We start from the raw sequence: 12,332 nt of genomic DNA on the forward strand, positions 1-12,332 counted from the left end.
ACGCCTGTTACACAGTACTCTGAATCCCCTGGCAGAGAACATAGCCTTCTGACCCTGTTTACCCACCTGGGACCTCAGTTGGCTGGGTGGGGGTGAAGACACAGGTGAGGAAGATCAGCATGGCAGCCCAGCGCTGAGCAAGAGGAGGTCCCAGCAAGCCGCGCTGCTGCAGCGGCTCTGTGGAGCTGGATCCTCTGCAGCTTTGGGGTGGGTGCTACATACCCCCTTGCCCTCCTCCTGCTTCCTGATGCTGGCTGTGTTCCGAGTCAGCCCAAGAATAACGCAGGTTTACACTGACAACCCAGGGAGTTTCCCATCCCTGTGATAACAAAGTTTCCCTGTTAGAAATAGAAGATAAATGTTTCTATTCTACAACTTCCATGAGTCTAGCTAGGCAGTCTATAAATCAGTGAAGGTGCCCATTGTGCAGGGAGGAAGGCGGTGCTGAAGCAATGGATTTATCCCCGTTTGGGCCTGAGTCAGGAACACTGAAGGAAGGACACAGTCAGCTAAGGAATCTCTTCCTTTGTCCCGTACTGAGCATCCTTCCCACACTTGGTACCAGGCCGTAGAGAGGCAGCAGCTTCTTTGGTGCTGTGTACGCCTTTTCTGTGCCGGAGACATCCCTTCATCCAATAAATACCAGTCTGGCCTTGCAGCACTGCGATTTCCAGACTGGGTACCCTTGGTTTTATTTTACCCATGTATAAAAATGTAAAGTTCAGATCGAATTTTAGAGCTAGAGTATATTTCGGAGAACTTCTCAGCCAGTTCACTCACTTTGCATGGAAGGAAGCAGTGATTCTGGAGTCGCGGGTCGGAACATCGCTGTACTCCTGTCTTGGGCAGTCTCTGTTCTGCTGTTCCAGATTGTGAGGGAAGATTGAGGGATGGGAGGGCCCAGTGACACTGTAGGGTCAGTGCTTGTCCTGCCGATAAAGGCAGCTGCAGTTAACTGGACTCAGGAGAGGCCTCGGCTCTGGCACCAATTTGTGAAGAAGCTCAAATTGCTTTCACTTGTATCACCCTACAATATTTCTCCTAGATAGTGTGCTGATCCTCTTTGGGGTCTAAAGCTTTGGGTTTTAGGCAAAGGCCAACCGTTGGGCTGATTCCAGGGAAGAAGAGCCTTGGATGAAAGCGAAGAGGAAAGATGGGCTCTCTGGTGAACGAAAGTGCAGAATTTCTGTACGCAGGACGTGGCTGTGTGGTCATCATAGTCTTTGTTTTATCCCAGCTACGTCTCCTTGAAATGTCCATTCACAGTTGGCCACACAGCTCTTTGCCTCTTTTCTTCCGCTCCTGGACCAAACCAAACAAGTTATACAGAACAAATTTAATTAACCCCAGCTTCCTAGCTGTCATGCTGGATATGATCAATGATAAAAGCAGTCTAACCCTAAAATGCAACAACCTGAAAGTTCTGTCTGAAGAGGGCCTATATAGCTTGACAGGGGGACAAGAGCTGTGAAGTTAGCAGGATCTTGGGAAGTCCATTTTCTAGGCACACAAACTGTGTGTAGAGCTGCGGGAAGGAGTTCCCATTGTAGCTTCCGGCTGGACCAGCCTGCATCAGCCTTAGCACCCTGGACAGGCGTAAATCCCTTGTAAGGAGATTGCTTCTATGTTGGCAGCAGCAGCTTTCTCTACGAGACCTCGCCAAGCTCGGCAGCACCTGCTGTGTTTTGGGTCATCTTCCGGGCTTCCTAGGATCACTCACCAGCGAGATGCCTAGGGAATTTTTGATACTGGGGATCGAGCATAGGACCACGCAGGTGCTTATGCTGTTGAGCTATCTCCCCGGTCCAAGATGACTTAGCTTTTATCCTTAGACAGCGTGGGTAGCTTTTCTGGAAGGACAGCCCCATGCTCCTGGCTTGAGGTATGTCTCAGCTGTGAGAGGCAGAGGTGGGACAGGTCCAGACCCATCTTGGCACCCAGAAGACATGGTCTTCCACTCAGTGTCCCAGATGGACCCTTGCTGCAGGCCAGTTCTCAGGCCTTGTCCCCGTGTCCCCAGGGGTCATGACCCTGAACTTCCAGCTGTACCAGAAGCAGAAATGGCGCTTACTTGTGTGAACAGCAGGCTCCCATTCATTGAGCTCCATTGCATATTCAGCATGGTGCTCTACTCTCTGAATATGCGTCTTCAGTGGCATTTGCTGCGATCTTCTGAACACATGCAGATAGTTGACACTCCCTGCAGGTGAGAACACCAAAGCCCCTTTAGCTGGTATGGCCAAGGGCTACTATCCAGTGCACCATCTGGCTTTTAACTCTGCGGGTGGTTCTCCAGGAAACATCTGAGGGACTCCTGGGTAAGCAATGAGAGGCAGACACCAGGACCACTGTGCTCTGAAGAGACCTGCTCCGATGGAGCGCGTGGCCTGCTGCCCTCCTCAGGGGCAGAGGCTTCGAGTTCGGGTTGACCCAGGCAGTGGCTGCTGAGGGGTCAGGGACACTGCTGCTGCGCTGAGGTCTCCAGGTGGGCACATCCTGTGTGCGGGTGCCATGGGGTTGCTGGGCCTCTGGCTGCCTCCTCCTGCCCCAGAATGCTGGCCTTGTCCCTCTCGATGACAGCTGGTGGAGGGAGGGCTTGGAGGGAGAACTCTAAGGGCAGGGGGTGGAGGAAGCACTCGGGAGCATTTGCAGGAAGCTCCGAGGGGTGCGGGTGTGTGGTGCGGGCCAGGTTGGGATGGGAGAGGTAGAAATGGCCCGGCGGGGCAGCCAGCGTTGGGCTCCCTGGGGCTGCAGAGCTGGGTGGGGAATCCCTTGTGATGATGTCCCAGGAGGCCAGGCCAGGCGACGGCCGGGACGGGGGTCAACAGCGAGGGCCTCAAGGAGAATTCCTGCGACTGCTGGGGGCAGAGCCGGCCCCAGCAGAGGATGTGAACCGGCGCTTGGGAGTTGGAGGAAACTTGTGGCTGAGACAAGGGGCTTTGTTTTTTCACTTTAGAAAGGGCTGTGACAAAATAGTATAGGAGCTTTCATTTGGGTCAGTGCAGAAAGTAACGATTCTTTTAGGATTAACTAAAATGTGTTGCTGCTTTTCCTGAACAGATTGAACGGCCCCCGAGCACCCAGTAGGGGGCGCCGTAAGACTCCTGTCTGTGAGGAGGCGGCGGTGCAGTCAGACAGGACCGAGCCCCTCCACGGGGGCTGAGGGACCCTGCGGGACAGTTATTTGCACTTCGCCCACACAGTCTCCAGCGGTGGAGGAGGGAGCGGGTTATACCCACCTGGGTAGCGTCGCTTATCAAGATTAAAACTAGTGACAGTGACTAGTAGCTGCTATTACTTGTGTCATGTTTATGGCGACAAATGGCAGCGGCCACCTCTCAGCCGGTGACTCGGAGGCAGGGGGACGACCACCCTCCGGGGAAGCGGGTTTGAGCCGCGCATTTCCGCTGGAGCGTCCTGGGGCCCTCGGTAAGGAATCCACGTCGCGATGTCTGCGCACTTTTAGGCGTTCCCTTGGGAGGTCGAGGTGACAATAACTGCGTGCAGCTTTGCGTTTGCGACTTCAGTCCGCACAGCGCGCTGGCGTAAGAGCCCTCCGTGTTTCTGCAGAATGATCTTCCCCGCAGCCTAAATGAAGGACGCCACTGGATTTGGAAACGCCGGCAGAATAGGAATAAGCCACGGTTTCTTCGCTTTTTCAGTTGATAAATGACAGAAAGTCTAATGCTGGCTCACAGTTTTGCATCATGGAGTCACTTATTCCGAGTATTTTTAGTCTTTTAAAATCCTGAAATAATCTCATTAGTTCTGTCTTATATTTTGGCATTCAGTACTCTGCAATAAATATTCAGAATAGGAGTGGCATGTACAGAGGACTGTAGCTCTCCCCCTCAGCACAAGGTTGCATTAAAAATTTGAAAAATCTTTGGTCTGGGTACCACCCATTTATCCTTTTATATATTAGTACTAGGTGCTTTCCAAAAATGTAATATTTTAAGAAGGATAAACTAAATGATTTTAGAACACTTTAAAGATTATTGAGTACTTTAAAGACTGAGTTTTGCAAAAATTTTAAAGTTGAACTGTGAAGGACCTTGTGTTGTGGGAGAGAAAGAAAGAGGGACACCCAGGGGGACCTGCAGGCCTGGCAGGGTCGTGGAAACCCGAAGAGCAGCCCGGCTCTGTGTGACCTGGCAGGGCCTCCTGCCTTCCTTCCAGTCTGAATTCTCTCCCTCTGCGCTCAGTGCCCAGGGCGCTGCAGTGGGTGCCTGGGCTCCTCCTGCCCCTCCTCCAGGTCCAGCTCAGTGACCTCCAGTCTCTCTGCAAAGGTGCCCACAATTCCTCGTCCTCGTCCTCTGAACTTCATGGCATCTGGTGTGCATCCTGGTTAGGGCACCTCGCAGCCTTCTGTGTTTGTTCTACTTCTCTTGCTGAGCAGCTTTCTTTCTTTTTTATTATTTTCTGGGTACCAGGAATCGAACTCAGGACCCTGTGCTTGCCAGGCAGGCCCTTGGGCCAGTGGGCTATGCTACCGGCTGCTAGAAGCAGTTAGCTTTCTGAGGACAGCGAGTCGACTCATCTTGGGTCCTGGGGCCTATAATAATAGTGTCTGATTTGTGCCAGAATGTTCTCGAGTGTCTAAGGGAAAGCAGACCCCAGTCATATTTGCATGCCATCTACTTGTGGCTTCCCTAATGGTAGGATGAAGGCGGGAAGGAGCAGGAAGCTGGGCCATTGCTGACAGTTTAGGGAAATCATCTGACATCTGGAAATAGGGGAAGGTTGTGGATGACTTCAGTCAGCGCAGCCCGCTAACGTGGCACCAAGGGGACGCTGAACGCTGTGGCCATGCTACCCAGCTGTCTTCTTTGTACAGTCTGCAAGTCCTAAGAAGGGGATGTGCATGTTTACATGACTCTGTGCACGCTTGTGCTGTGCCTTTCACTCTGCTCTTTGGTTTGCAAAGTCTTAAGTATTTACTATGTGGCCCCTAAAGCACAAGTTCACTGGTATCCAGGAGGCAGGAGCTACGGCTGACTCATGGCTGGCACTGACCACGACACACACATTTCACAGCTCTATGAAGTTAAGAGTTACTGCACAGGAAGCGCTCAGATCCTGGGCCTGGGCTTCCTGCGTTTGGCATCCCAGTCCTACGTCAGTATTCTCTTTTGGTCTTAGTTATGTGAAATCTCAGATTCCCTATCTTTCTACACTGTTTTTACTCTAGTGATTCATGGGTTAATTTTTAAAATAAAACTGGCATGCCCTCACTGTCTGTTCATGTGACATAGTTTTCATGTTTTGTAGGGTGACTCTTTGCACAAGTCGGGGAGATAGGAGAGGAGGGCAGGTGATTCTGGAGCTGAGGAACATGGAGGACTCTGGATGGGGCTGAGGCCTACATACCTCACGCTCGGGGCGCCCTCACTCTTGTCACGATTCCCCCCAAGAAGGTGGTGGGCAAGGGCAGAAGAGTGAGACACCCAGCAGCTCAGAATTGCTAGGCAGTGTTTTGGCCACCCTGCCAGGAAAAGGTTAAAATTGTAGGATGCCTTATTTCTTTTTTATTTTATTTTATTTTATTTTATTTTATTCTTTTTTATTTTTTTTTGGTGGAACTGGGGACTGAACTCAGGCCCTTGCCCTTGCCAGGGAAGAGCTTATTCTACTGAGCCATCTCCCTGGCCTGCCCTCTTTATTTTCAAGGGTAGAGCCTTGAGGTTCTCTCCCATAGACAAATCTAGAATTTCTTCTTGACAGCAAAAGGTGATAAAAATATAGGGCCCCTTAGCAAAAAAACCAACTTTATAGGGTTGGGGAGATAGCTCAGTAGAATAAGCACCTGCCTGGCAGGTGCAGACTCCTGAGTCCAGTCCCTGGTACCACACATGCACATGCACACGCACACGTACACACAGCAACAAAATATATGGCTAAGACTTACACTATTACAGTAAAAGACACATGACTATCAGTCCACCCTCAAAATATTCTACCTCTTTTGCAAATTCAAGGGGACCAAGAGATAAAGGGGAGGAACAGGAAGTGGAGGAAGAAGGGATATAAAAAGTATTAAGATGTGCTACGTATAAGTAGCAACTCTCTGCAGTGTATGCAATCATTATGCACTGCAAACAGATACTAATTAAAAATAAAAATTTAAAACCTGTTTCTAAAAAAAATCCTCCCACTTGCTTTGAACACACTTATTCCATTATTCTTGCTATATTATGAAGCAGTTCTGTTGTTGTTTTGTTTTTGCTTTTTTTTTTAAATCTTGCAGAAAATTTATTTCTGAGTCAGTAAGCCATAAAGCCAGGACAAAGCATTAGTTATGATTTATGAAAACAATTGTATTCCTGAGGCACAAAACATAGAACTATTGAAATTACCAGCTGGACAAAACTTTGAAGATTAACCAATCAATTGAGAGATGAAGTCTTGTACAACATACTGTTAATTTTGTTTCCTAATTCACTCTGCCAGTCTATTTCTTTTAACTGGTGAATTGAGTCCATTTACATTGATGCTTATAATTGAAATGTACTGACTTATGTTTGACATGTTATTTACCTGCTGTTGTACACCTCTTTTTCTCCTGTGTTTAATTGTTTGCCCTATTTGGTAGGTTCTTTCTGTTCTCATTCATGGAGTTGTGGTCATTTCGATTCCTCTCTAGAATATCTTTTAGTAGTCTGTGTAGGATTGGCTTTGTCGTCATGAAATTCTTTAGTTATTCTTTGTCATGGAAGTATTTCACTTTACCATTAAACTTGAGAGTTTTGCAGGGTATATCAGTCTGGGTTGGAATTTGTTTTCTTGCAAGACTTGTAGTACTTTGCTCCATGCTCTTCTTGACTTGATGGTTTGAGAAATCTGCCATTATTCTGATGAGCTTTGCTTTAAATGTGATCTGTTTCTTTTCTCTAGTGGCTTATAGTATATTGTTCCTGTGTGAATTTCTGAGATCTTGATTATTATATGTCTGAGTGTGGTTTTAATTGGGTTGATTTTATTTGGAGTTCTATATGCTTTGGTTACCTGAATGTCAGGTTGTTTCCCCATATTTGGGAAGTTTTCTGCTATTACTTCTGCCCATATTCTTCTTATATCATTTGTATTGATTCCTTCCTTCTCATTGATGCCTATTAGTCTCACACTGTTCATCTTTGCATTGTCTTGCAGATGTTGAATTTTTTTTTCCTGCCTCCTAGTTGTTTTTAACAGATCTTTTCTTACCTTTTCACTAGCTGAGCCAGTGTCTTCAAGATCTGAAACTCTGTCTTCACTTTCACTCAAATGGTTTTGCCAGCTTTTGATTGAGGCTTTAATTTCCTGCATATCTCTTTGAATCTGCTTCATGAATTCAATTTTTTTCCTATATTGTTCATTCAAAGATTCCATCATTTTTCTATTCTCCATTTTTTTATCAGTGTCTTCTTTAGAAGCACTTAGTACTTCTTGCATTATAGTTACCATTTCTTTTTTCTTTAGAAATTATTTCTGATCTGATATCCTCTATACCTTTCTGCAGTTGTTTCTTTACTTCAGTTGCTATTATTTCAGAGATTTCAGCTGTGTGATTCCCAATTTCTTCTGTGCTAGTGTCTTTTGCATTTGTTCTGGGTGGGCTCGGGGCCTGAGACTGAATTTTGCTCCTTCTCTTTGTCATTTTGTATAGCACTGTCCTCTGACCTTTGTTGTGGAGCTTTGGTGCAGTTATTACTTAGCACCAGGTCCGGATCTACCAAGTTCAAACTCATCCAGGTGGGTGTGGCTTGGTCTGGCTGCTGTGCTCCACTTCTTCCTGCTGCAGCCCTTGGAAGTGAACCCACTGAGCCACCCTGGCAAGACGTTCTGCTCCTGGATCTGCTGGGTGGGTCTTGCCTCTAGCTCCTCTGCAGGGAGTTCTGCCATGGTGTTTCACACAGGTCCTGTCTGATGGAGAAAGTTCCAAAAACATGCCTGGCCTGGGTGCTGGCTGAACTGAGGATCTGGAGGGCCCCAGGCAGTCCCACTGACAAGCCGGGCCTGGGTGCTGCTGGAATGAGGATCCAGCGGCCCCTGGGCAGCCCCACTCACGTACCTGGCCTGGGAAACTGTCAGAATGAGGATCCATAGAGCCCTGGCCTGTCCCACTCACACGCCGGGCCCGCTTTGGCTTTACAGGGCAGTATTTCACTATGTGGGGCAGGCTGGCCTTGAACTCATGGTGATCCTCCTGCCTCCCAAGTGCAGGGGTTATAGAGGTGCACCACCACACCTAGCTGTGAGGCAGTTCTGGGTATCTTTTCTTATGAATATTTTATAAAGTTTGATAAAAAATGTGACTGCTGCTGCCAGGTGCCGTGCAGTAGAGATGCAGCTCATAAAAACATCACAGTGTGTCCTCATCCACCTTATTCAGCTGTGTGGCACCTTGTGACCTCTGGCTCTGCCCCACAGTTAAGGTGATCACAGAAGAGAATGTTCTAGGTGGATTCAGGGCATCACAGCAGCCAGCCACAGTACAGCTGAAGACACTCTGGAAAGAGCATGCCAGAACTGCTCTGGAGAGTGGCCAGCATGAGGGAGAAGTGTATAAAGACGAGGGGGAGCATGTGGAGGGAGATGGGTGGCAGCATGCCCTTTCCTCTAATACCATTTGTTCTTAGTTAAATATTCACTGCATTTTCTATTGTATCTTGTACAGTATTTCCAACACTGGGTTTAAGCAAATTTCAAAACATTAAAACCTAAATCAGAGAGCTTCCTGTCTTTGATAAGATGAATTTCTGTCTCTCCCTCCTTCTTCCCTCTTTCCTTCCCTCCCTCCTTCCTACTTTATGAAATTTTCATGCATTAAAAATTTAGGTTTTCTCACTGTCCAGGGGCCTGGGAAGGGCTACAGTGTGGACCATGACCCTACTGTCAGGTCCTGGGTAGCCTTCCACCTGCACTTGCTAAACGTGTCCCTTGTGGATGCTGGATGGCCATTCGCTCATTCAGTACATGTCTCCTGGCTCCTCTGATGCCCCTGGCCTCAGCATTTCTGTTTCTCTAGCAGCTTTTCAGCTGGGCAGCCAGCGCTGAGCCAGCTCTGGAAGGCAGGTGGGTGATTCTCCAGGCTGGCCGGTGTGACGTGGCCTTACTGTTCCTCCACTAACGTACACATTGGCCGCGTGTGGGCTGGGGAGATGGCTCAGTAGAATAAGCGCTTGCCTGGCAAGTGCAAGGCCCTGAGTTCAATCCCTAGTACCAAACAAACAAACAAACAAACAAACCCAAATTGGCCACATAGCCCACAGTGCTCTAGGCAGCCTGGGGCCGGTCTAGAACTTGGCTTCAGCAAGGGCTGACCCTGCTGTCATCATCACCACCACCACCACCACCATCATCATCATCGTCCCTCTCTCTCTGTCGATACTGGGGATTGAACTCAGGACCTTGTGTTTGCCAGGCAGATGCTTATGCTGCCGAGCAGCACCATCTCATTTCTATGCCTGCTTAGAGGAAAAACTACATAGCAGAATTGTGTACAGGAAATTAGTGCAAATAATTTCAGCTTCAGCCTACACAGGAATAACTTTACATGCTATTAAATTTGTTTTTCAGATTGTTCTTGTGTATCTCCTACGTAGGTCACAAATTAGCTGTCAAGTAGAACCAGGTTGCTACGGAAGCTACTGACGTTTGGTGGCTACAGGGTGTCAGGCGCTGTGCTGAGGCGAATCCTCACTGCTGTGTGGTCTTCTTCAGCTGGGAAAAGCAGCAGGCAGCTGTTAGCACTCAGAGTAGGATCCCAAGGGCATTCCTGTGCTGTGCATCTTTCCAGCATCCACTCTGAGCTCCACTCTGAGCCTGCCAGAAGGCTGTGTCCACCTTCCCACTCCTCATATGGGGCAGCGCCTACTCCTGTCCTGCAGCGCACAGCCAGCTCTCTGCCCGGCAACTCCCTGTCTCTGGTTTGCTCCTGCCTGACCTGGTGGGAATGGGCAGGTTCCTGCTCCGGAGAAGTGAGTGGCTTGTGCTGTCACCTGCTCCAGTTTTCCAAGCTCTGCCCACACATGTCCTGTGTTCTTTATCAGCCAAGAGATTACTCCCTGGGGACCCTGGCTCAAGGATGCGCCACCCCCCCTCCCTGTGTTCCGGAGGCCTGGGCTTTTGGGGGTTCATCAGGCTGCTGGGCTGCTGGGCCTTCAGGGCTTTGGGCTCAGTGCCCGTAGGTGCTCTTTCTATTTAGTGATCCTGTTTTTTTTTTTTTTTTTTTTTTTTTTTTTTTTTTTTTTCGGAATCGGGGATTGAACTCAGGCCCTTGTGCTTGCCAGGCAAGTGCTTATTCTACTGAGCCATCTCCCCGGCCCTAAGTGATCCTGTTTATTAAAGCACAGAGACAATTTACTTCAAGTTGTTCAAAACACTGATCTGTCAAGGAGAAACGCTTCCTCCTGTGCCTTTTGGTCTGCATTTTGGCCCCAAGCCTTTCTTCTCTCTGCTTTCTTTGCTCCTGGCACAGAGCATTAGAAAGGTCTTAAAGATTCTTAATTCATCTCCAAACAGGAAGCTCCACTCTGAGCCTGCCTGAGCGAAGTGTTCGGCGGCTGGGACAGACTGTCTCCTCCTCCACTCCAGTGAATTAAAAATCAAAACCGAAAACAAACACAAAAGTATCCCCGCGGCTCTTAGAAAGCAAGTGCGAACCATTGGTGACAACAGCTCCCCTTTTGGCCTCAGCTTGCTTCAATGCCCCGAGCTCTGCTGCGTCCAACTGGCTTCCCATTTTTCACTTTGGGTGGGACCCTCTCCCCGAGATCCTCTCCAGGTCTCGCTCGGTCCTCCAAGACCCACGGAGCCAAGACGATCTTGGAGGGGCAGGGACCTTCTCTAAGTCTGAACTGCCATCCAGCTGCTTAGCTCCTCTTGCGGGCGCCGGGTCCCATCCCAAGTGGCAGGACAGGTCGCTGCTCTGTGGCTTTACCCGACTGGAAGGTTTCTGGGCCCGAACCGCGGGGTGCAGCTGAGTGCCAAGAACAGCTTTCTGACTCCTAGCAGAGTCACCTGAGCTTGGCTGGGGGCTACAATTAAGACATTTCTCAAGTGCAGCAACAGTTTTGGTCTGAAAGCAAATGGAAGCTTTGCGCTGTGAGGCAGAGGCCGGCTCTGCTCTGCTTTGATGCCGGACGCCTCAGCCTGCGTGCTGCAGCGCTGTCAGGCAGCACGACCTTGGACACCTAGTGCGGAGCTGCGCAAGGCGCAGCCTGAATGCCGTCTCTGTGACTTCACAGTTGAACAGTGTGCTCAGAAGCAAACCAAACTAAGCCAAAGCAAAATGAGCAAAAGGCTCCCATGTTCTTTGCCCGATTCGTTTACCTGGCTCCACGTTAAGGGAGAAGCTGTCTATTTCCAGATCCAGTTTCTGGGCGGCTGAGGAGCGCAGACCCTCCAAGACACCCTGAACGGCCTTGGTGAGGTTGTAGGGCACTGGCTTGGCGAACCTCACTTTGCTGTTGACGATTACGCTGCCGTTTCGGAAGCTGAGTATCTCCAGTTGCTTGAACCCTGTGAGATGGGATCGTAGGTATGGAGCCAGCTGAAAAATAAAGAAAACTGGTGGCTTTGCTGTTGTGGATCCTGCTCCCACTCACCTCTCACACTGTCTGGGCACACACTTCAGTTCCTTGTTGATTTGCTTTCTGTTTCTGGATTTAGGGTGAGGCCAGAACATCAGTCACCGGGGGTTGAACTCGGGACCTTGCCCTTGCCAGGCAGGTGCTTACGCTGCTGCGCTGTCTCCCCGGCCCTAGAATACCAGTATTCAGTGGCCTGCCTGCAGCACTGGGGTCTCTGTTTCCTTCTTTCTTAGTGGTGAGATGGAAGTGCAGAGTTTTCTTCTTGGTGAAATGTAAACATGGGTAAGTTTTAAGAGCCCAAGCCGATGCTATCATCAAGGCTTGACTGCCAGGTTTAGTTGTTAAAAGAAAAAAAGGTAAATAAACCCAGCTTCAGGCAAGCTCGGGAGCAGCCCCAGCAGGCATATTACAACCAGCTGACACCAGGCAGTGAGTGTCTGTTGCGCAGCAAGTGTTTCGTGGCCAACGCAGCATGGTGCTGGGGAAACTGCAGGGAACTGGCTGTGAGGGAAGTTGGATCCTGTCCTAAAACTGTCCCTAACTAGCCTGGTGCCCACCATGCTCTGCCTCAGTGCATCTGGGTTGGAAAGGACAACAGAAAGATATGTCTGAGGGATTCCCTTCCAGGGATGAGTCCTAGCCCCTAGTAGGCTGCACGCAGGTCCTCACCTCTCTTGTGAGCCACAGCCACCGCGGAGATCAGGTTCCAGAGATCAGAAGCTCAGTGGCGCCTGCCCTGCCCTGGCCCTCAGAGTGGGT

Source organism: Octodon degus, unplaced genomic scaffold (genome assembly GCF_000260255.1).
Source record: "Octodon degus isolate 3935 unplaced genomic scaffold, OctDeg1.0 scaffold00061, whole genome shotgun sequence".
Classification (NCBI taxonomy): Eukaryota; Metazoa; Chordata; class Mammalia; order Rodentia; family Octodontidae; genus Octodon; species Octodon degus.